Source organism: Dreissena polymorpha, chromosome 4 (genome assembly GCF_020536995.1).
Source record: "Dreissena polymorpha isolate Duluth1 chromosome 4, UMN_Dpol_1.0, whole genome shotgun sequence".
NCBI classification, from domain to species: domain Eukaryota; kingdom Metazoa; phylum Mollusca; class Bivalvia; order Myida; family Dreissenidae; genus Dreissena; species Dreissena polymorpha.
This window is the reverse complement of record NC_068358.1, coordinates 84,666,351-84,690,996: the sequence shown is the minus strand read 5'-3', so window position 1 is coordinate 84,690,996 and position 24,646 is coordinate 84,666,351. Positions and strand designations below refer to the sequence as shown.

Genomic DNA, 24,646 nt, shown 5'->3' with positions numbered 1-24,646 from the left:
AGGCATCCGCTACTTTTTATCTCATAGAGATAACTTTTGATCGTTCATAAACATCGACCACAATCAACGCCGTATATCTTTTTTTAAAGATATTTCTTGTTTAATTTGCTTTCAACAAAAAGCAGGATTCTTGTCTAGTAATACCCCCCCCAAAACCTGGCTCAGTAGCAAACATGTGACACCAGGTGAATGACTCAATGTGCTTAATGCTGCAATCAATAACCAACACAAGGTCAGTGACTCATGGTGGACTCGCACTGAAATGTTCTACAGCTAGATGGGAGACATTGACGCTGTAATCTGGCAACATGACACTGGCCTTTGCACTTAGAACAACAACTCATGAAATTCAAACTCCATGCTTATTTGGCATCTGAAGTATGGAACTAATGAATAAGAAATAATGCAACTTACATGTATCTATCATTGTAATTGAAATTGCTAGTTTTGTTGTTGTTGTAAAGTGACATAATTAATATTTTACGCAATTCTCGAAAATAGCAAAATAGCAGTCCTGTACAGTAGTAACTTTTTGTTATATATATCCACAGTATACATTACAGTTTACCCAAAGGACATTGCCCTTTTTTCTGTACTAAGGCCAACATTTTTTAATAAATTGATTTACGGAATTTTTTTAATAAAAATAGGGTCGGGGGGTTGAAAAAATAATAAAAATAAAAGAACAAAATCACAGTCGACAAACAAACAAAAAAAAGTTTAAACTTGTCAATTTTTTTTTTTATAAACCAACTTTTTACGTCACTTTTTAACTATATATCTTATTTATGAAAACAGTTAGTCACTAAAAGCAATAGAAATAGTGTTATTAATGCATTTTTCAAGAACATTTCTTTTTAATCTTAATTCTTGTGGAATGTCTTCATTGTCAGCTATTTAATAAAAAATTGTACATTAAAACATTATTAAAAGAAATCACTCAGTGTTTGTTTTTCATCAAATAAAGTGTAATCTGGCACTTTTTTGTTTTATTGTTTAATGTCCTGCTTAATAAACCTTTCTTGAGTAGAAATCAATGTTGAATACTAGTAGCATTCATGAAACAAGAGGGCCAAGATGGCCCTAGTTCGCTCACCTGAGAGGAGTCGGTTCATTCAATCTTAACCAAATGTCAAACTTGACCTAGATATTGTCCAGACAAACATCCTGGTCAAGTTTCATCATTATTTCATCTGCGCGTCATGATCAATGTACCTATGAAGTTTCATGATCCCAGGCGTAAGCATTCTTGAGTTATCATCCGGAAACCATTTTTCTAAGTTGAGTCACCGTGACCTTGACAGCCATTGTGTGAATACATTTTTTGGCAATGTGACCTTGACCTTTGACCTAGTGACCTGATAATCAATAGGAGTCATCTGCGAGTCATGATCAATATACCTATGAAGTTTCATGAACCTAGGCATAAGCGTTCTTGAGTTATCATCCAGAAACCATTTTACTTTTTCAGGTCACCGTGACCTTGACCTTTGACCTAGTGACCCGAAAATCAATAGGGGTCATCTTGAGTCGTGATCAATGTACCTATGAAGTTTCATGATCCTAGGCATAAGCATTCTTGAGTTATCATCTGGAAACCATTTTACTATTTCGGGTCACCGTGACCTTGACCTTTGATCTAGTGACCTGAAAATCAATAGGGGTCATCTACGAGTCATGACCAATGAACCTATGAAGTTTCATGATCCTAGGCCTAAGTGTTCTTGAGTTATCATCCGGAAACCATTTAACTATTTTGATTCATCGTGACCTTTACCTTTGACCTAGTGACCTGAAAATCAATATGGGTAATCTACGAGTTATGATCAATGTCCTATAATGTTTCATGATCCTAGGCCTAAGCGTTCTTGATTTATCATCCGGAAACCATTTTACTATTTCGGGTCATCGTGACCTTGACATTTGACCTAGTGACCTGAAAATCAATAGGGGTTATCTGCGAGTCATGATCAATGTTTCTATACTATTTCGGGTCACCGTGACCTTGACCTTTGATCTAGTGACCTGAAAATCAATAGGGGTCATCTGCGAGTCATGATCAATCTACCTGTGAAGTTTCATGATCCTAGGCATATGCGTTCTTGAGTTATCATCCGAAAACCATTTTACTATTTCGGGTCACCGTGACCTTGACCTTTGACCTAGTGACCTCAAAATCAATAGGGGTCATCTGCGAGTCATGATCAATCTACCCATGAAGTTTCATGATCCGAGGCGTATGCATTCTTGAGTTATCATCCGGAAACCATTTTACTATTTCGGGTCACCGTGACCTTGACCTTTGACCTAGTGACCTCAAAATCAATAGGGGTCATCTGCGAGTCATGATCAATCTACCCATGAAGTTTCATGATCCTAGGCATATGCGTTCTTAAGTTATCATTCAAAAACCATTTCACTATTTCGGGTCACCGTGACCTTGACCTTTGACCTAGTGACCTCAAAATCAATAGGGGTCATCTGCGAGTCATGATCAATGTACCTATGAAGTTTAATGATCCTAGGCCCAAGCGTTCTTGAGTTATCGTCTGACAACCACCTGGTGGACGGACCGACAGACCAACAGACCGACCGACATGAGCAAAGCAATATACCCCCTCTTCTTCGAAGGGGGGCATAAAAATGTTGGCCTAAACAGTCAAAAGAGTCTGGTTCAAATAATTAGTGACTACAAAATAGCGTAGTTGACCTGGAAACTCAACAACTTCCTGACCCAAACAATTGTTCCTGGTTCAACACACACTGTTAAGGTAACTGATGTTTAATGGTCAAGTTTACCCTAGTGAGAATATGAATAACTTATGAAGTGTTTGTTTTTATCATTTATACCCTAGTGTTAAACTTTATATTAAGATTGAAAATAAAATGTGCATGTTCATGTAATAATCCTTTGACTACCAATCTACAGTAGCCTTGACTACAAAGAATCTGATAATTATTGCAACTTTTTGTAATTAGGCATATTTCTATCATCCGGTTTTGGGGCTTGTTGTTCTGTTTATTTTTTTATTCTTTTGTTGTTGTTTTTTGGAGGTGTTGATTGCTAGGTTTTTTGTTGTTTTTTTTTACTATCATATATTCAACTTTGTACTACATCAAAAGCAACAGAGCTCACATAATCACAACAAGCAAATTCGTAGAATTGATATCCCCCGCAACATATGCTTTGTGTGAGGATGGGTGCAAATCGGACGGATTTTACAAATAAAAACTGCTTAAACAAATATAAAAAATAATATAAGAATGTTATAAAATAAAACTAATTATTTAAAGACATAAAAACAATCATAAGATATTGTTTATAACAAAAAACAAACATCAATAGTTTATAGTAAGCACATTTATGTTTAAATAAAAAGTAATTTTATTCAATTAATTAACAAAGAATACAACCAAAATTTGAGAACATCTTATTATTTTTATATTAGAACTTTATAAAATTAAATTGAATGCAAATAAATATCCTTATTAGAAAAAACATGAGTTGACAGTACATGTACTTGCAATGTATTTATATTTTTTGTCTTATTTTCACATGTTTTGACCACAAATAGTCAAGCAAAATTAATTTTCAGATTGAGAAAGTATTTGTTACAAAAATATCCTTACGTTGGAAAACTAACTGCAAATAAATAACTATATTTTTTAATACCAAATTAAACAGACGTATTTTTAAGTCATTAGGCATTCAGAGATACATCCAAGTTGTCGTATATTTACGACGCTAGGAATTCACACTGTAGATTATTGGACGCATTTATATACGACGCTAGGAACTCCACTGTAGATAAATTGGACGCATTTATACGACGCTAGGGCTGAATGGGTTAATGGAGATGCTATAACCATATCATCATTTTTTCAAGATACCAAGGGCCATAACTCCGTTATTTACAGATGGTGTACAATGCTATTTGGCGTGCATCATCCTCTTATCCAAATATATACTCATACCAAGTTTCAATGAAATTCTCAAAAGCACTTCCAAGATATGGCTCCGGACACAAAAGTGACGGGCGGACAGCCGGACAACGCCAAAACAATATCCCTCAGCCTCTGGCCTCTGGCGGGGGATATATACTCATACCAAGTTTCAATTAAATCCGCCAAAGCACTTCCAAGATATGGCTCTGGACACAAAAGTGCCTATAGTAAAAAGCATTTTTCCAAGAAACAAAGGGCCATAACTCTGTTTTTAACAGATGGTGTACAATGCCATTTGGCGTGAATCATCCTCTTATGCATATATATACTCATACGAAGATTCAATGAAATACGCCAAAGCACTTCCAAGATATGGCTCCGGACACAAAAGTGACGGACAGCCGGACGGACAGCCGGACAACGCCAAAACAATATCCCTCCGCCTCTGGCGGGGGATATATACTCATACCAAGTTTCAATGAAATACGCCAAAGCACTTCCAAGATATGGCTCCAGACACAAAAGTGCCTATAGTAAAAAGCATTTTTTCAAGATACAAAGGGCCATAACTCTGTTTTTAACAGATGGTATACAATGCCATTTGGCGTGCATCATCCTCTTATGCATATATACTCATACCAAGTTTCAATGAAACCGCCAAAGCACTTCCAAGATATGGCTCCAGACACAAAAGTGCGTATAGTAAAAAGCATTTTTTCAAGATACAAAGGGCCATAACTCAATTTTTAACAGATGGTGTACAATGCCATTTGGCGTGCATCATCCTCTTATGCATTTATATACTCATACCAAGTTTCAATTAAATCAGCCATAGCACTTCCAAGATATGGCTCCGGACACAAAAGTGCCTATAGTAAAAAGCATTTTTTCAAGATACAAAGGGCCATAACTCTATTTTTAACAGATGGTGTACAGTGCCATTTGGCGTGCATCATCCTCTTATGCATATATATACTCATACGAAGTTTCAATGAAATCTGCCAAAGCACTTCCAAGATATGGCTCCGGACACAAAAGTGCCTGACGGACGGTTGGGCAGGCGGACGGCCGGACGGACAACGCCAAAACAATATCCCTCCGCATTCCGCCAAAGCACTTCCAAGATATGGCTCCGGACACAAAAGTGCCTATAGTAAAAAAGCATTTTTTCAAGATACAAAGGGCCATAACTCTGTTTTTAACAGATGGTATACAATGCCATTCGGCGTGCATCATCCTCTTATGCATATATATATACTCATACCAAGTTTCAATGAAATCCGCCAAAGCACTTCCAAGATATGGCTCCGGACACAAAAGTGCCTATAGTAAAAAGCATTTTTTCAAGATACAAAGGGCCATAACTCTGTTATTAACAGATGGTTACAATGCCATTTGGCCTGCATCATCCTCTTATGCATATATATACTCATACCAAGTTTCAATGAAATCTGCCAAAGCAATTCCAAGATATGGCTCCGGACACAAAAGTGCCGGATGGACGGACGGATGGACGAACTGACAGCCGGACGGACGGACACCGCCAAAACAATATCCCTCCACCTCTGGCGAGGGATAAAAATAAAGTGTTTTCTTTATAACAAAAATGTATTTTTCTGCTGATGATTTTATTTTCAAGTCAGCAGATGTCAGATGATTGCAATTCTAATGCTGTGCTTAAAAGAATACAGCTTCTAAACCTGGCAGCAGATTTGAAATATTTTAATAGGCACATTGATGAAACTTTGATGAAAGCATCTGGGTAAAGGCCAGGTAACATGAACAAAACAAAGTTTCCAAATGTTCACTCAGTTAATTGTTAGTCTTCATCTACACTGTTTATGTGTATTATTCTGCTTAATACTTGAACTTAACTTGTTCATACATCAATCTGTTGATCCTGATTTTGAAAACTTTTTTGGTAGCCAACAGAGCCACTGGCTCTACATGTATTTCTTTTTTAGCATGATACCACGTTGACAATTACATGTATCATGCAATATCAATATATATGATGTAGCATCTTTTCTATATTTTACTCAAGCTGTGACTAATGTGAAACAAATTCAAAGAATTTCATAACATTCAGAAACCGAATTAAACCTATTAAGTTGATTTTTTTTCACTTTCAAAATGAAAAACTTACTCGCAATTTGGATTTTTTATATATTTTTTGTTTAAAACATTATTGTACCATATTGCTTAAAATTGTGCATTATTAGCCGCAAGCCTCAGTAGCAAACCATAGCTCATACCAGAGTAGCTTCTCTTGAATCTTACAACACCAACATCAACAATAGCGGCCGATTTTGTTAATGCAACTCTGTAACACTTTAATCGCTTAATTTTAGCAAGATTTTGATATTGAAAATGGGAGTTGCCATTATAGAAAGTAATATCTCTCAATACTTAAAGGATTTATGGAAAAACAGGTTTGAGAAATCTGAAATTTCTACTTGCAGAAAATTGCAAGCTTTATATTTTTCAACTCGCTATCCATAAATGTCGCTCGCATTTTGTGAGTATGCGAGCTAAGTTTTGGTCCCTGATATTGTTAATTTACTACACGCAAGTAACTGTTTCAGGGTGATCATGAAATTTATAATTTGCTAAGCCTAGGTGTATGCTTGACCTGTTTAATTGACACAAGACATATCAACACAAGTTTCATTTGAAATATTGCACTTTAGCAAACATTTCAAGCTTAACTTTGTTCATTGCTTAGTTGAAAATTCAGTACTCTAGAGCATATTAGATTGGTTCTCTTCTGTTTACTTTTGCAGTGTGAGCATTATGATTAATTATGATTGAGTACTGTCTATTTGCATGTTTTTTTTTGCATGAAAACATTTGCAAGTAATGCTAATTCTACGTGTTTACAAGGTTTTTTTAGATTTGGACCTCCTGACCAAGATTTTGACCCCACATGACCCAATGTCAAACTTTGCATAGATATCATCAAGAAAAACATCCTGGTCAAGTATCATCATTATTGGACCAAAACTATGGCCTCTAGTGTGTTTACAAGGTACAAATCTTCTGACCAAGTTTCATGAAGATTGGACAAGAAATGTGCCCTCTAGAGCAGTGATTTTTTTTGCTTTTTTTTTGTTACAGCCTGTGGCATTTGGATTGGGAAAATTAGCGCGATAAACCATGAAATTGGGAAAAATAGCGCGATAAACCATGAAATTGGGAAACATTATAAATATGATTATAAGAACAGAATAAAAATTGCTAAGTTCATGTTTAACAGCATTTTTATATTATAAAGTGTTGCTTTCATGTCTTACAACGTTTAGTTAATATCCTTCCACATGCATATTAAACTTGCAATAATCTATAGATTCTTCAATATACATGTACCATTATGATTTAATCATTATCTCTTTAAGAGTATGAATTTAATTCAGGATGTTTTTTAAAGTAAAATATGATATGGTGAAAACATTAACACATGTACCATTATGATTTAATCATTATCTCTTTAAGAGTATGAATTTAATTCAGGATGTTTTTTCAAGTAAAATATGATATGGTGAAAACATTAACAAATATTAACAAACACGCTTTTGTGTTCTTGCTGTTTTAATGTTGTATTAAATGGAGCTAAAATAATACATTTCATTTGTTTACCTTTTAATATCTTGCACAATTGACATCCTCAGTTCAATGCTATTTCACCAAACTATACAGCGTGACAAACATAATAAAGCAGAATATGCATATGAATCTGAATATACACAGATCCACTAACATATAAATCAAATCATGTTTGTCTCTTTCCATTTTCGAACGGTTCTCGTCTTAAATGCTTTAACTTTGTGAACTCCAATTTCCCAATACAGATTTCCGTGACGCACATTCACTGTGAACATTTCTAATAAATATTAGTTGTTGTTCATCTCAAACATAGTATTTTGCGTTAATTGACACACACATTAAATTATCTCCTAATAACCATGTGATATCCGCTGTTAATTTAAGTGTTATTTATCATTTTCGCTGCTCATCGCAAACTTCTTGTCTGCTTGCCGCCATCTTGGTTGACGTGTGTAAAAACAGGCGTTAACAATCGGGATACATCGACTATCGTCGGTATCCTCTGCAATATAGAGAGATGTGTGGATAGCAACGTAAAATCGTATTCGGCTACATTCGCGAACATTCGTAAGTCAGTTGTCATTCGGTGAAGACTCGACAAGCTCGATCGGCACACTCGTTCTACGAAATTAACGCTAAATGACATTGTAATCTTCTTGGCTTAATTGGGAAAATTTGGTCATATTTTGGGAAATTTTGGTCAGATTTTTGGGGAAAAAATTCATTTTTTGCAATTGGAAAGCAGCCGAATATCGGCGGTAATTTTTGGCAAAAACAAATCACTGCTAGAGTGTTTACAAGGTTTCTTTATAGCAAAATAAGAAAAACTGCCCCGACCACTGGCGACCATGTTTTTCAAGGGACCGGAACCACTTTTGAACTCAACCAAGATATCATTAAGACAACCATTTTGACAAAGTTACATGAAGATTGGGCATCAAATGTGACTTCTACAGTGTTTACAAGGATTTTCTTTTTTTTGACCTAGTGACCTAATTTTCAACCCAGCATGACCCAGTTTTGAACTCGGCCGAGATTTCATTGGGACAAAGCTTCTGACCAAGTTTCATGAAGATGGGACAAGAAATGTGGCCTCTAGAGTGTTTACGAGGAAATGTTTACGGACGGACAGACATACGACGAACAAAGACCAGTCACAAAAGCTCACCTGAGCAATCAGGTGAGCTAAAAAGTCTTCCCTGATAAGCCTTAGTGGACTGGACTGACTAATCTTGGATGACACTACAACATGTCAACGCACAAACATTAGGCCCTATTTTCGCAGGATGAGGCTTATTTAATAAATATGGATCCTTGGCTTCCGCCTACCAGGAAAGTTACAGTGTACCATAACCACTCAGAAACCAATATTGCTTTCTCATTTATATTCACATTTTGTTCTACTCATTCTCATGTAAATTTGTTTTTTACTCATTTGCCAATCACCAGGTCCAAGATTCTGTGAAAATCGTCTGTTCTTTCCATACAAGATACAAAAATCTTTATTTAACGTCAGATGTGAATAACAATAAACATAAGCTCATGAGCTATTTCCCCACAAAGCAATTGTATATATATAACAAGTGTATATTGAGCTGAAAGAGAGAAAGATTAAGCATATCATAAAAGCATTTATAGTACAAGGACATATTTAAGCATATAAAACACAAAATTAAGTAAAAATGTTCATTAAAAGCATAATATTTTGTAAGTTACACACAAATACGACAAAGGGAAATACACTGTAACTCCAATATAACGCGGATGACAGGTTCACGTCACGCAACAGCGTTATAAACCGACAGCGTTATCAGTTTTGAGCTCATTTATTGCAGTGGGCTATAAAAACAGGTAAAGTATAGCCTGTAATATAGGTCCTGTTTTTTGCCATGCTGTGTTGTCATACGCAAATACATGCATATAAACCGAATCGTATCGATTACAGTATACATACCGCTTTTTTTCTAATGTGCACATTTATCCGATAATCCAATAAAGTTACATCACTAAAAAAAAAATGTCTTGAACATTTATGGCGATAAATATGTTTAAGAATTTCATAAACACAACCATATGCATACGCCATTTTTCATAAGTGTAAAGAAAACAGTGCATTATGGGGCAGAGCTTTCATTGGACGAGCAACTTTAAATTTAGATTGAGTGCAATACGATACATGTACAAAGAAAATTTGTTTTATTGCGTCATACGCAGTCCCGAAAAAACGTGTCTCCTGGGGACTTTCTGATGCCGGGCAAAAATGAAAGTGAATCTCTGTTAACAATGACACTGCGTTAGCATGTAAATAAATTGTCTGGATTATTTAATTAATTTCTCGTACATTTACTTAAATATTAAATGCCTAAATACTAGAATGATAATGAAATGACAGAAAAACTTGTTTTATACTGTGTGCAGTATATTTCACAGCCGCTCCTTTAATATAGTCAAACTGCAATCATATCAAAGTAAGATGTTTTACCGGTAATTGTTTTAAATAACTTTAATTTGATAATTATTCCGCTTGCACTTAACTTATTGAAATTAGCGCACCAAACCGCTCTGATAAGGAATACATGTAATCAACACTGACACACGAGTTTTTCACAACTTTATTCACATTACACAACAGATTAACACCCATTAGCTGTCGGTGTTGTTTAACCTCAAAGCGATTAAAATCAGTTAAATGGACGGTTGAATAAAGCAATCAAGATGAGATCACCGCCATCTTTGAATTTTCTGAAAATACATGAAGTTGCCACTGGGCTACCAATAAAAATATTTGGTAGCCCATAAAATTTTCCTGCAAATTGATAAGAGGCAGGTTTTCATCTTTATTTTATTTCTGCATTTACATATACATAATATATATATACATAAAACAGCAAGTAGTCTGATGTACACAGTCAATATCGTAAATTAATGTTACAGTACAGGCCCGTGTACTTAAATGTACCAAAGAAAATCATATACTACATGTAGATATTACATGTATGTGCACATGTATGTGTACTAAAATTCGGACAGCACGTTAAGTCGTAAACGTAAATAAAGCGTTTAGATGATCAATACGATTGACTTGTATGGTGTTAATCAATGCAATTGCTCATTTTAACAACAAATACCGAGTTTCAAGAAATCAAGAGTATTAAATCATTTATTTACTTGTGTCCGACTTTAAGTACTGTCCGAATTTACGTATTGCATCCGCATGTTACGACACTTGTGTGCAGTCAGTATACAATACAATAATTGTTTCAATAATAAAGGAACTGATACAGCGTAACGGTAACGATACAGCGTGTTTACATGATATTTTATTAAGAGAAAATGGCAATGCCAAATAATTCGCGAGATTCCCCGGTACTTTAGTTGAAATTCACAACGAAACTTTTAATGGAAATTAAATGATCTCAATGTTGTACCCGCTACGAAATTTTTATTTACAAATAAATACATCCACGCCAATTTTCGCGCGCTTTTTATCAGGACAAAGAAATTCATTTCTTAAATGTAGAATTTTGTAACCTAAAATAGCTGTTCACAACGCATACAAACCGTGGCAGGTTATTTACGCATGTTGCAATACAACGGTCCTGATTGGGGGCTTATTTCATAATATCTTTAAATAGAACCTTATGCCGAAATTCATTTGACACTTTAGAAAATTTCAAACGTTTGTGTTTATGACTCTTACCGTCTATATTACCCACCCATAATTTGGTTTTAAAAATATAAATCGTGCATATATGGGATTATTGATTAACAGTCGATTAATCCACGGACTCTAGATTACAATATACACTCCGTGATTAATCCAATTATTAATTGACAATGCAAACTAATTAGCAGGTGTTAACCGCGTTCACAAAGTTTTCATTAATATTCATTTTCGGTTTCGTTACCGTTTTGAAGATTCCGCTATTGTTTTGATTTATTTAATGTTTGGCGTCATTGGATATTTAACGACATCAAAAACGTTGTCGCTATTACTCGTTGTTGCGGTTCACAAAGAATTCCAAACTGCGAAATGATGTTGCATCATGTGCGCCAACTATCCAACCGGCTCTCATTATATTATTAGCAGACGACAAATGTTGATTTTGATTGGATGATTAAAATACACTGTTACTGTTTAAGACATTACCGCAAGTGATCGGTGACTGATTAGATAATTGATTGCACTTTATTATCGGATTATAAGCAATACACAGTGTACAAACACATGGTCAGCGTGTTTATTCTACGTATGTCTGTCAATAAACCGGGCTACCGCTCTTATAGATTTATAGTAGCCCGGCGGGCGTCAGCTGGAGATTTTCAGTAGCTCAATGACAAATTTCGGTAGCCCTCGGGCTCCGGGCAATGGATTTGTCGGACACTGATTAGAAATGGAAGGTTGGAGAACAAACGTGATCCAAGCACCCCCTGCGTTATATTGGACACAGCGTTACAAAGGAGCGCGTTATATTGAAGTTACAGTGTATACCTAAAAACTATATTGGAGCTGTTTTTGCATAGTTCATAATTAAAACATATGTTATACACTTTTAAGTTGTACAAACAAAGCATTGCAGACCTAAATTAAAAATTACGATATTAAAACGAGTACAGCACACAATTCATGTTTAAAAGCATATACAAGCACATGCACAATAACTTCATAGTACAACAAATAAATAGCACATATATACATATGTATAAGGGAGTATAAAAAAGCATATTTAAGCACATGAAAAACAACTACATAGCACATATATACACACATATATACATGTTTATTTTTTTTATTTATTATTCCATTAACTTTCAACATCTTCAAAAGAAAACCATTTGCAAACAAACAGCAAAGAAATTAAACACATTTTCAAAGATTTTGAAAGTTAAATAGGGAAGCGACTGCCCATGACAAAGCTTGATAAAAAAAATCAGCCTTATTAGTAGTCTATCTTTAATAAACCAGACCATCCGTATCACCGCTTGTGTATTTGCCATTCTAGTTTTTATTAAGAACTTTGAAAATTTTTATAATTATAATAAAATGTGCATATTGTTTGACTGCAGAAAAATTAAAAACAGTTACCTAGCAAATATAATTTGATTAACACAATCAATGCTTTACAATATGCTATTGCACTGCTTTACTTTTCTAATTGATCACTTGAAATTTTTTATGGTTGACATTTGCAACATTTTGTTGACTTATAAATTTTCGGAATCAGCAAAGATGTTTCGCCACGTACTGTTCATGTCCATGCCATCTGCTAACCAATAAAAAATATTTAATTAACTAAATAAAATACAGGCAAAATTGGTATCAAGCTTTATTTTCAAGAGATCCGATGAAGCTTTAACAAAAGTATTAATTTCATCCTCAAATGATGGTGCACTCAATTGAATCCCTTCAAAAAGTCACTGGATTTACATTCTCAAAAACAACTCTGGAGGGCTCAAATCCGGATTTCCAGAATACTCTGGACAATTGACAGCCCTGCCATCAACCACTTCAGTCAATAACACAGTGAAGAATTGAAGCATAATTGTCTAAACTTTTGGAAGTTTATAATCTAGGACACCACTGAATAGTTAATACATCCAAATTGCAACTTCAAAAAACTATTATTTGATTACAGGGCTTACTCTGCCATTCGCCAAATTAGCCACTGGCTACAACTTGAACTATTTGGCTAAAGAAAATTCTATTTGGCTACAACTTTTTCTTCACTAAAACTTAAAAATAGCCAAAAATAGAAGAATTTTGCCAAAACAAGGCGTATTTGGCTAAATAATTTTTTAAGCCAGGGGAAGCCCTGGATTAGCCAAAATTGCTACACTTTCGCAATTGAAAATTTTGTCCAATGACAGCGGAAGATTTGAATAGCTTTTTAAGAACCATGTAGACGTGCCTTAGTGTCCAAACCTGAATTTTGACAGCAAATAAATTAGTAAATTACAAAAAACTGTTTGCTCAAGTTCCTTATGCAATCAAATAGTTACATTTACAAAAGCATTTACACCATTCAAACGCATAAATGGTCAAACAGCGAATATTACCCATATCGCGTTAAACGTATTGTTCATTAGAAAATGCCAATGTCCTCGTATTTTGCATTGTCACATGATTTCGTGCAAAAACAAAACAGAAAAACTTAAGTAAAAAGTACTAACCAAACATGGACTATTTGATTTCGCGTTCAAAACGACTTCATGTGTTAATAAGGCATACTTACGTTCAATGGTCAGTATACCAGAGCGATGCAACAAGTAGCAATGCTTTATCTGACACTTTCTATCTTAAATCCGTAGTCCATTTTGTGGATATGCCAAAACCATTAGTATCCATCCGCGAGAAAAATGATTTATTTTAAAGCATACAATAAGTAATGTTTCGCTATTATAAATCTGCATATAAATATATATATAAACTAACTTTTATCTATTTTAAATGTGTTAAAATCTATACTAATATGCTTACCTAATTTCGTTTTAATTAACAATATTGAAAAGTAGTTCTTGAGACACAGACTAAATACAGTCCTCCCGAGTGTGCGGTTTGGGCATGGTCTTATACAAACAAAACAGTATTGATCCTTTGAGTATGGATTACAGTTTTCAGGTTACCCATTAGTACAAAAACAAACAGTATCGTTGAGATAGTGCAACTCGACGAGGACCCATCATAGGGGAAAAAAGATACGAAGGGAAAATGTACTTATGATATATTTGTAAGGATTGGTGGAAGAAACCACAGGTGGTTAGCGTATGGCTATGATATTAATTAGTGAAAACATCATTTTGAATGATAAATAATCATAGTATAACGAAAAATTAATTTTTCTGAAAAAAATCACTATCAAATATATATATATATATATATATATATATATATATATATATATATATATATATATAACAAGGTATGCAACTCAAAATCACCCCAAACGGGTGCATCGCTTTGAACAGCCATATCTTCATCAAATGTGCAGCGATTTTCACGATCTTGGTCTTATTCAACGCAGAAATGAATTTCCTTTCTGGAAATGTATATGTCTTGCAATATTTTTACAAATGCTTGGTCAACTTTTAAGAAATAACACGATACACAACTCGCATGACCCAGTTGGCAATGATCATGCAGTCTTTATGAATGAAATCTCCAGTTGTAAAGACACACCTCCGCATTGGACCAATGGAATCACTCGTGTGTTTGAAATGTCAGTTAGTTGAAATGTATGTAAACAAAGGTTTCAAACGGCGCTGGACAGTTAGTCTTGATGAATAATGTAACGACAAGAACGATAATAATGTTTTTTCATACGTTTTTTGAATTATGGTATCGAGGTACATGAACTTTGTAGGGAAGATGCCCTTTACTCCGTGAAGATTTCAGTCTTAAAGACTGACTGATCATTGTCAACTGGGTCATGCGAGTTTTGTATCGTGTTATTTCTTAAAAGTTGAACCAGCATTTGTTAAAATATTGCAAGACATTACATTTCCAGAAAGGAAATTCATTTCTGCGTTGAATAAGACCGAGATCGTGAAAATCGCTGCACAATTGATGAAGATATGGCTGTTCAAAGCGATGTACCCTTTTTTAGGGATATTGAGTTGCATACCTTGTTATATATATATATTTGATAGTGAGTTTTTTTTCATAAAATTTAATTTTTCGTTATAATATGATTATTTATCATTCAAAATGATGTTTTCACTAAATAATATAATAGCCACACGCTAACAGGTGTTATAACATATATTCGTTTTTATGTTGTTTATGTATATATTTTTCATTTTGTCCTGACATTTGCTGTATATCATTCAGACGTGTTAATTACATATTGATACAATATTTACCAGAATTGATGCCGGTATTAATAAAAGGAAATACTCATGTTCCTTTTACATATACTACTAATTTAAATAAATCAAATAATAACGGGTTTGTCATTGCACGTAATACATTGGTTTTAGTTAGTTATTTGTTCATATCCTAGATTTTCGAATGACATAAACTCATGATTTATATTTATTTTTCTTTAGATTCATTCAATTGTTTACGTCATTTTATCGTTTTTTAACAAATCTGCACATTGGTGTACTGTTTGAAACAAAAAGCAACCTGCACAAGAAAGCGTTTAATGATAAACTGATAGCCACTTCATTGTAAAAACGAACACTTAAATAGTATTAAATTAAAGGGGCTTGTTCAAATTTCAGCAAAATTACAATATTATAAAAAGTCATAGATTCAAAGACAGACAGAATGTATTCTTTAAATTTAAACCAACTAATTAACATTCACGACTTAGTCAATTACCTATCAAAATAGTTAAAATAATCAATCATGGAGAAGGCTTTTTTCAATAATTTGAAAATTGATGCCATTTTTCCAGTTGTCGGCATAAGGTTTGCTTTCAGAGAACCCGCGTTCGAATCCAGGATAGTGTGGTTTAGTCATAGTTTTTCCTGTTTTTATATTTTTTCAGGATAAAAACGTGTATTACATTAAATGACACTTTAAAACAATTGCGAAAATCATTAAACACGTACTTTAAAGTATTTTATTCACATAACGTGTTTAAACGAAAGTTCGTTTTCTGTATGCATGGATACATGTGATTGAGGTCGTTTAAGTTGTAATTAACTAATTCCTAAAAAAAACATTAAGTTAAATATTTGTTAAAATCAAACTAAAGCATAATGCTTTAGTAATTTTAACGAATAATTACTAATTCTTCTTGAGATGCATTACGATGGTACATACAGGAACTGGTATGTTAAATTGAATGATTAAAGGTCTTTTAATCTTGACAAATACCTGTAAGCAGGAATTTAGTTCATACAAAGATCTATAAATAGATGTTAGGCTCATTCTTGTATTTATTTCATTGTTACTCAAAAAATTGCAACTGTGTTCCTCTGATAAACAAAAGACCATTGGTAATTTAAATGGTATTCAAAGGAGTAAGCATTCTCGTTTACTGCTGTATAATTTGAATAACAATTTTATGAGTAAATGCATATGTATATGTTTTGAAAAAAATAATTATGAGACATGTTGCTCGTCTAACCTTAAAGGGACCGTCAACTTCGATTGACGAAAAAAATATTACAATTATTAGTTTATATTGATTAAAATATCACGACTGGTATATTACATTACTTGTATATTGATAGGTCTTTGCAACAGTTTAAATCCTAAACGCAGTAATCTTCCAAATCACTTTTAAGGATTTTTGTGATGTATATGAATGTTCGTTAATAAAACTTAATCAAGTGAATATGATTGAATTTAGCAAACACCAACTCATATTTTAAAATTACTTAGTGAATGTGGCAAAAAAATAATATGCAAACGAGCAACACAAACAACTTTCTTAGGCAAGATGATAGGAATTAAATAAAATTACCAATTAACGTATATCTTGTTTACAAGACTTAATTGTTTTTAATGAGAATTCAATACTGCTCCAGCAGCTGGAGTTTCACTTCTTTATATTTTATATTGAGAAACAAACATCATATAGTACAAATCCCAGACCAACGTAATGCATGCATCTCCAAAAAGAAACCGTTATGCAGGATGTTTTACTATTATTTTATTTGTCCTGTCCGATCCTCCCCCGTCGCACAAAGGGGTGTATTTGTCTGCCTTAGTCCTGTTAATACAGCTTGAATGTTGCTCAAATATCATTTTGATTAAATTAAAAAGTGTCACATTATAATGCCTCACGTTATAATATGTAGGTCAGACCTTAAATTCTGATCGTTGCTACTGATGTAGTCAAGAGATGTTTAACTTGTCATAATCTGTGGGCAATTTCTGTGGTAGGTTTTGAAATAGAATAAGCATGTTGTATATGGTTTCCATAATTCATATAGAAATGTGAGTACACAGTAATAGCCGCCACCATACATTGCGGAAATATGTCTAATTTATAATTAAATGACTTTTTTTCTCTGAGAGTCAACCCGCTCTCGAAACATTATATGGTAATCGATACTTACTTTTTAAAGAGATATCAGAACTATTGAAGCTACATATTCGCATTAACTGTGTCCTGCTGGAGAAATTGCACTGTTGTAGCTGAAAAGAACGTCACCAGCATCAGTGCGTTTCTTGGCAGTCTTCCCGCTCGAGATTAGCTTTGCAGACTGATGCATCCAAAATAATATTTTTCTCACGATTTTAAGTTCTTTACTTTTCTCTACCTAATTAATCAAAAACAAAGGCTAGATTGAACTTTACCGGTACAATTATACGCTTTTCCATTCTCTTTTACGTACCGGTAAAGTTCAATCGTCCAAAAACTAAAATATATATATAAATTTCGATATCCCTGTAGTATTTAGTTTGGATGAAGTGCTAAAAAATCAGCATTGCGAAAAAGTTCTAATTCTTTCTTTTCCATAGGATTCGAACCCCAGCGGAACCCTATCACATTTCAGCTAGCAGAAAGATGTTATAAATTATATTACCCCAAACATTACAGTATGAATTGATACGGGTGTTAGGGCCTACTAGAGAGATTTAACTGATTAAAGAAAACAAAAAAGAACGAAAAGATTTGACACCAAAAAATCTGCAAAAGTAAGTAAATTAAGAAACACTTTGCATATAGTTGTTTGATATGTTACCTTGGAAGAATTTAGTTTAACTTCAAGCTATCGATATAACGCATGCATTTTGTTTTATCTTCATGCAATGAATATGTTTACTGATTGTAATTAGCAGACTAAATTTATCTATTCGGATAAATATTTCGGATATTCGTATGCGAACGATAACTATGAAACATGTATTTAGGGATTTGAATTGATTTTAAAAATCAACAGTCAATGTCCTCTGGACTGATATCTTGAAGAGTCAAATTGAAAAATGCTGGGGTCAATTTTGAGGTGCAAAATATGTGAATTAGTCTTATTTAGGCGTAACAAAAATAATTGTTTGTTTCCGGTGGCCCGACCCTACCTAATTTTTTGTCGCCGGTCCTAATCTTTTTTGAGCCCAAAATTCCAAAAAAATCGGACCGCGTATTTTTCGGCGACGGTCAATAAACTTGTCAAACTTGTCTATGTTATCCGCATATCATTTTTATTGTTATTGAAGCGCACGTGGTAGCTGGCCAATCAGCAATGAGTTTGCTCACACATGATATTGGGTCATTCATGCGCAGACACTGTACACTTGGAATACACACTTGATCTTGTCGTCTGCCAACAATATATCGGGTGATGGCAAACATCGTATTTAAAGATTAGCAAATCAAAAGAAGCGTACAAATAAATAAATTATTCCTAAGCTGATTACTTAACACCTTTCTCCCGACTATCGATCTGAATTAAAGGATGATAATTAAATAATTAGTTCTATTTCTACGATGTTACACCTTTTTGCCAATTATCGTTTGAAATTAAAAGATGATAATTAAGTTGTTTTTTACCCACAAAAAATGCTATTGCAAAGCAATATGGCAACCAAATTGTATATTTGCTTGGTTTTGCAATGTCTGCAGTCAAACGATATGCACATTTTATTTAATGTGGCAAAAGCGTACAATTTTTCGGACTGTCGTTTTCGGATACATTATTTTTCGTCGATTATAATTTATTTTCAAAGCTCTTTATAGAAGAAATAGAATGACGAATGCACATGCGGTGGTACGGACGGTGTGGTTTATAATATTTTAAATTGTATTCACCTGAAAATACAATTGGAAAGAATATAAAAAAAGAACAATTAGTAAAGGCTCTGGATGGGATGGTGGATCTGCCCTTTATTCCTTTTGGATTCCTGCGGCTGCGGTTCCAAGACCCCGACCTAATTTTCAGGATTTAAAATTTGGAACAATTGACACCCCTATTAAATGTTCATCTATGAAATAAGTTATGTTTGTACTTTGACAAGTACCATACTAATTATTTCTATATTGAAAAATGTATGTTACATTATGATATGCCCTTGTTGTCATTAAAAGAATATAAACAAGTTGATAGTAAATGTATATATAATTATTTCAAAACCAGTTTTCGCGCATCGAAAAACAAAAACCTGGTCGGCTCAAAGAAATTTTGGGACAGCGCTAGCCCTGGTAGATAGACCTCACGACACCAGTACATAATATAATCTGAAAATGTGGTCCTTTGGAAGCATAAACTGCATCCAAGAAGTATAATAGCACACCCAGTTTGATTGGGTCTGTTCATGGTGATAATGATACATGCAACACCACTCGCGTCCCCCAAGCATGGCTTTTTGGCTATTTAATATATTATAAATTATAAATAAAATAATATATACTCCATGATTCCAAAGGAACGGAAAGTATAACAACACTGAATCCCTATAGACACTGAGGGTCAAGCTTACTGCGACTTTAGTTATGCCTTTTATTGGTAATAAAATGGACTATTAAAGCCGCTGCCAGAAGTCAACATTAAACTCGGACATAAGGAAAGCAACAAATGCAAAATTAATGAACAGCAAGTTTTTATTTCATTAAAGCATTTAAATTAAGCCATATTGCATTACATACATCATCAAATTTATTATGCCCCCCTTCGAAGAAGAGGGGGTATATTGCTTTGCACATGTCGGTCGGTCGGTCTGTCCACCAGGTGGTTTCAGGATGATAACTCAAGAGCGCTTGGGCCTAGGATCATGAAACTTCATAGGTACATTGATCATGACTCGCAGATGACCCCTATTGATTTTGAGGTCACTAGGTCAAAGGTCAAGGTCACGGTGACCCGAAATAGTAAAATGGTTTCCGGATGATAACTCAAGAACGCTTAGGCCTAGGATCATGAAACTTGATAGGTAGATTGATCATGACTCGCAGATGGCCCCTATTGATTTTCAGGTCACTAGGTCAAAGGTCAAGGTCACAGTGACCCGAAATAGTAAAATGGTTTCCGGATGAGAACTCAAGAACGCTTAGGCATAGGATCATGAAACGTAATGGGTAGATTGATCATGACTCGCAGATGACCCCTATTGATTTTGAGGTCACTAGGTCAAAGGTCAAGGTCACAGTGACCCGAAATAGTAAAATGGTTTCCGGATGAAAACTCAAGAACGCTTATGCCTAGGATCATGAAACTTGGTAGGTAGATTGATAATGGCTGGCAGATGACCCCTATTGATTGTCAGGTCACTAGGTCAAAGGTCAAGGTCAGGGTGACCCGAAATAGTAAAATGGTTTCCGGATGATAACTAAAGAACGCTTATTCCTAGGATCATGAAACTTGATAGGTAGATTGATCATGACTCGCAGATGACCCCTATTGATTTTCAGGTCACTAGGTCAAAGGTCAAGGTCACGGTGACCCGAAATAGTAAAATGGTTTCCGGATGATAACTCAAGAACGCTTATGCCTAGGATCATGAAACTTGATAGGTAGATTGATCATGACTCGCAGTTGACCCCTATTGATTTTCAGGTCACTATATCAAAGGTCAAGGTCACGGTGACCTGAAATAGTAAAATGGTTTCCGGATGATAACTCAAGAAGCTAATGGCTACGATCATGAAACTTCATAGGTACATTCAGGGGTTCCACTGGCCCAAAAAAAGTTGTCGCCACTTTTTCGCGGCGCGAAACTGTCAGTTATTCCGACCTTATTAATTATGACAATCGTCTAAGAAACCTTACAACATCAATGTCATTGACTATATTATTACTTTTAAAAGTATGTAAATACATAAATACATGTAATAATAAGTATTTTCATAAGTCTTAATAAGCTTTATTTATACATAAAAACATTGGTTTGCACATGATAAACAATCACATATAACCATCTTCTTTGCCAGGAAGAGCACATTGGCGAGCGCTGCCTTCACTGCTGCCTCATTCTTTGAGATTGATGATTTGCTGGCAGCCGCCATATCCTTCCGAAGCTGCATCGCCTAAGCAGCAGTCTGGTGTTCTGAAAAGAATAAATAAATAATACCATGAGACTTTGTTTTTATTATTTCCATACTGTATAATCAAATTTCAATACAAACAATACAGCTGGGAAGCAATGAGAATATGCACTTAAAACTAAACAATTTGCTACCACAAACAAACCTACCCTTTGTTTTTACATGCTTAGTTAAGGACTCCTTTTACATAACGTTACAACCAGATGTAAATGCATTTTTGAACTGGCTTTTAACACAGTAGTCACAAAACATTGACTTTGTTTTCGCATCATATGAAATGAAGGGAAATTCTGACTTCCAGCTATCATTGAATTTTCGCTTTGCTACAGAATTATCATGTTTTTGCAATTTTGACGGATTTTCATTGCTTTCATTTGTTTCAATTTCTAAAGCACGCTTTCGAGGATTAAAGAAGTCATGAAAAGCCATGATTGCTTGTGAATATGTAATCATATACCGGAATGTGTCTTTATATACGAAAGCCATCAACATAAACTGTGAAAAATATGAACAATCTTTAACTAATGTGTAAATAACAATACACTTACCATGGTAGTGATTAAAGAGTAGCCGCCTTATATATCGTTACAATCATTGATCTTTGTGCCAGTTTGTCCTAAGTGTTACATAATTGAGTGTTCTTTATCATAAAAGAACCGTTAATCCGATAATAACCCCCATAAAACTTGACAATAGCAGTAAAAACACCGACTGTAACACTTTCACGCTTCCGTGATTTCAGTGCACTCTACACTGTAGGTCGCTCACATCGTCGTAAATCAATATTTACATTTTTTTTTTGAAATTCGCCACTTTAAAAAAATTGGAGCCACTTAAAAAAAAATTGCGCCATTTGGCGCCAATGGCGATCGACAGCGGAACCCCTGTACATTGATCATGACTCGCAGATGACCCCTATTGATTTTGAGGTCACTAGGTCAAAGGACAAGGTCATGGTGACCCGAAATAGTAAAATGGTTTCCGGATGAGAACTCAAGAACGCTTATGCCTAGGATCATGAAACTTCATAGGTACATTAACCATGACTCGCAGATGACCCCTATCAATTTTGAGGTCACTAGGTCAAAGGTCAAGTTCACGGTGACCCGTAATAGTAAAATGGTTTCCGGATGATAACTAAAGAACGCTTATTCCTAGGATCATGAAACTTGATAGGTAGATTGATCATGACTCGCAGATGACCCCTATTGATTTTCAGGTCACTAGGTCAAAGGTCACGGTGACCCGAAATAGTAAAATGGTTTCCGGATGATAACTCAAGAACGCTTATGACTAGGATCATGAAACTTCATAGGTACATTGATCATGACTGGCAGATGACCCCTATTGATTTTCAGGTCACTAGGTCAAAGGTCAAGGTCACAGTGACAAAAACATACTCACACAATGGCTGTCACTACAACGGAGAGCCCATATGGGGGGCATGCATGTTTTACAAACAGCCCTTGTTGTACATACAGTTGTACACAAAAAAATGAGAAGAAGATGCACCATGTACGACATTTTCTAAAAAAAAATATTTTTAAAAATAAAATTATTTGCCTACCTACCTACCCTAATTTTTTAGGCCATGTCAGTGGAAACAAACATATTTTTTTGTTAGGCCTTATAAGACGCGCAAAGAATTTAGAGATACTTTTTATATTGGCTAAATTCTTTTGAACGTCTTATCGGTGAAGGATCAATTATGTGTTGGACACCAGAAAGTTTAAACTTTCATCAATTTGCGTAAAATTGCAAAATAACAATACCAACTCGTTCAGTTTTAGTTCAGAAGTCCATTTGTACCTCAAAGATCGTCCAATTGAAGTTAGAAACTAGAAAGGCATAAATATTTAAGTTAAACTTCTGCTTAAATCGCAACAATATCACTGACCTCTTGCCATATTATGAAACAGATTTAAATATCAACCAATCAGTAGAAAGGTATAACGGTGTAACGTGTAAGCGTAATTTTATTTAACATGAGCTTTTAACACAGACTTTTACCTAACTAGATCTAGTATGCTCATCTTTGTCAATTTAATAAGCATATGTTCACTCACTCTCCTAAGTTTCAGCAACTTTTTATGCATGTCTTTTTCGCACCTCTGTCTGTGTTGTTTTATGTACTTACATTCTACGTTACATAAGACGGTATACTGTACGATCTGTATCAATATTAATTATGTACAGTCAGGGGTTTTTTTGGGTTGTGGGGGAAGGGGCCTTTAGCCCTTATGCGGGGGGAAATTTTACGCGGGATTTTCCACTTTGGGGAAAAATTGTGCGCGTGGGAATTTTCGCGGCGTTCCCCTTTTAGGGGGATTTGTTTACTTACTCTCTCATTATTACAATACATTTGTACATGTTTGCAATATATTCATTGCTTTTTTCATAATTTATTACGTTTTGCAAGATTAAATTGAAATAGAATTGAGATATTATAATCATGAGACACATCTTTCTATTAAAAAAAAAAAAAATAAAAAAAATATATATTTTTTTTATTTTTTTTTAGGGGGAATTTTTTGTTCTGAAAGGGGAAAAAACCAGTCTAGTTTGGTGGGGGAAGACGCCGATATTCGGCGTCTGTTATATAAGGTAAAAAACCCCTGACAGTATAAAAATAAAAGATTGTCTCTTTAGAAAAAAAACAATGCTTATTTAATCCAGAAAAGTATAATAACATCGGTTTACTATGTAACGCTCTGCACCACAACAGAAAAACGCAAACTGTATTTTACGCCGTTTATTCTTCCACATTTAAACCAAATGCTTTACATCGAGGCCGTGTTATCGATTTATATCTACTCAGCGAGTGAATCGAGAGATATTGAAAATTTGAATAGTGATTGGATTTAAATTGCTCAGGTGTGCAAAATTCAAATTGTCATTACATAATTTTTACAGAACATTATCGAGAAATGAGGTACATTTACAATTTTCAACAATAACTCGCTAGACGGTGCCCGCTAATTGGAGCCATTTCAAAGAGATGTGGTAACTTTCATGACCATGTGTTGTGTTTATAAACTTAACTATGCAAAAAGAGTCATTAAGAACTGCGTCTTACAGTATTCTGTTTGTTTTCAATTAATATGCGTTAATTGGTCTCTCTGATATAAACAATTGTTGTTCTCGCAGTATTATTAAAGTTT

General features: G+C 34.5%; 2 protein-coding genes across 5 annotated transcripts in view; one reads left to right on the top strand and one right to left on the bottom strand.

The window, feature by feature from the left end:
- The window catches only part of LOC127879205 (DENN domain-containing protein Crag-like), a 97,558-nt gene extending 83,458 nt beyond the window's left edge, over positions 1-14,100 (bottom strand). For 3 of the 4 annotated variants that reach the window (XM_052425906.1, XM_052425909.1, XM_052425908.1), the window contains exon 1: positions 13,782-13,893. The gene's annotated coding sequence lies outside the window, so the exon portion shown is untranslated. Of the gene's footprint in view, positions 1-13,781; positions 13,894-14,026 lie in introns of those variants that run through there. The other variant, XM_052425907.1, reaches the window with a different exon arrangement.
- Positions 14,101-18,035: 3,935 nt separating this feature from the next.
- The window catches only part of LOC127879213 (ras-related protein Rab-30-like), a 39,963-nt gene continuing 33,352 nt past the window's right edge, over positions 18,036-24,646 (top strand). The window contains exon 1 of the mRNA XM_052425921.1: positions 18,036-18,145. The gene's annotated coding sequence lies outside the window, so the exon portion shown is untranslated. The remainder of the gene's footprint in view (positions 18,146-24,646) is intronic.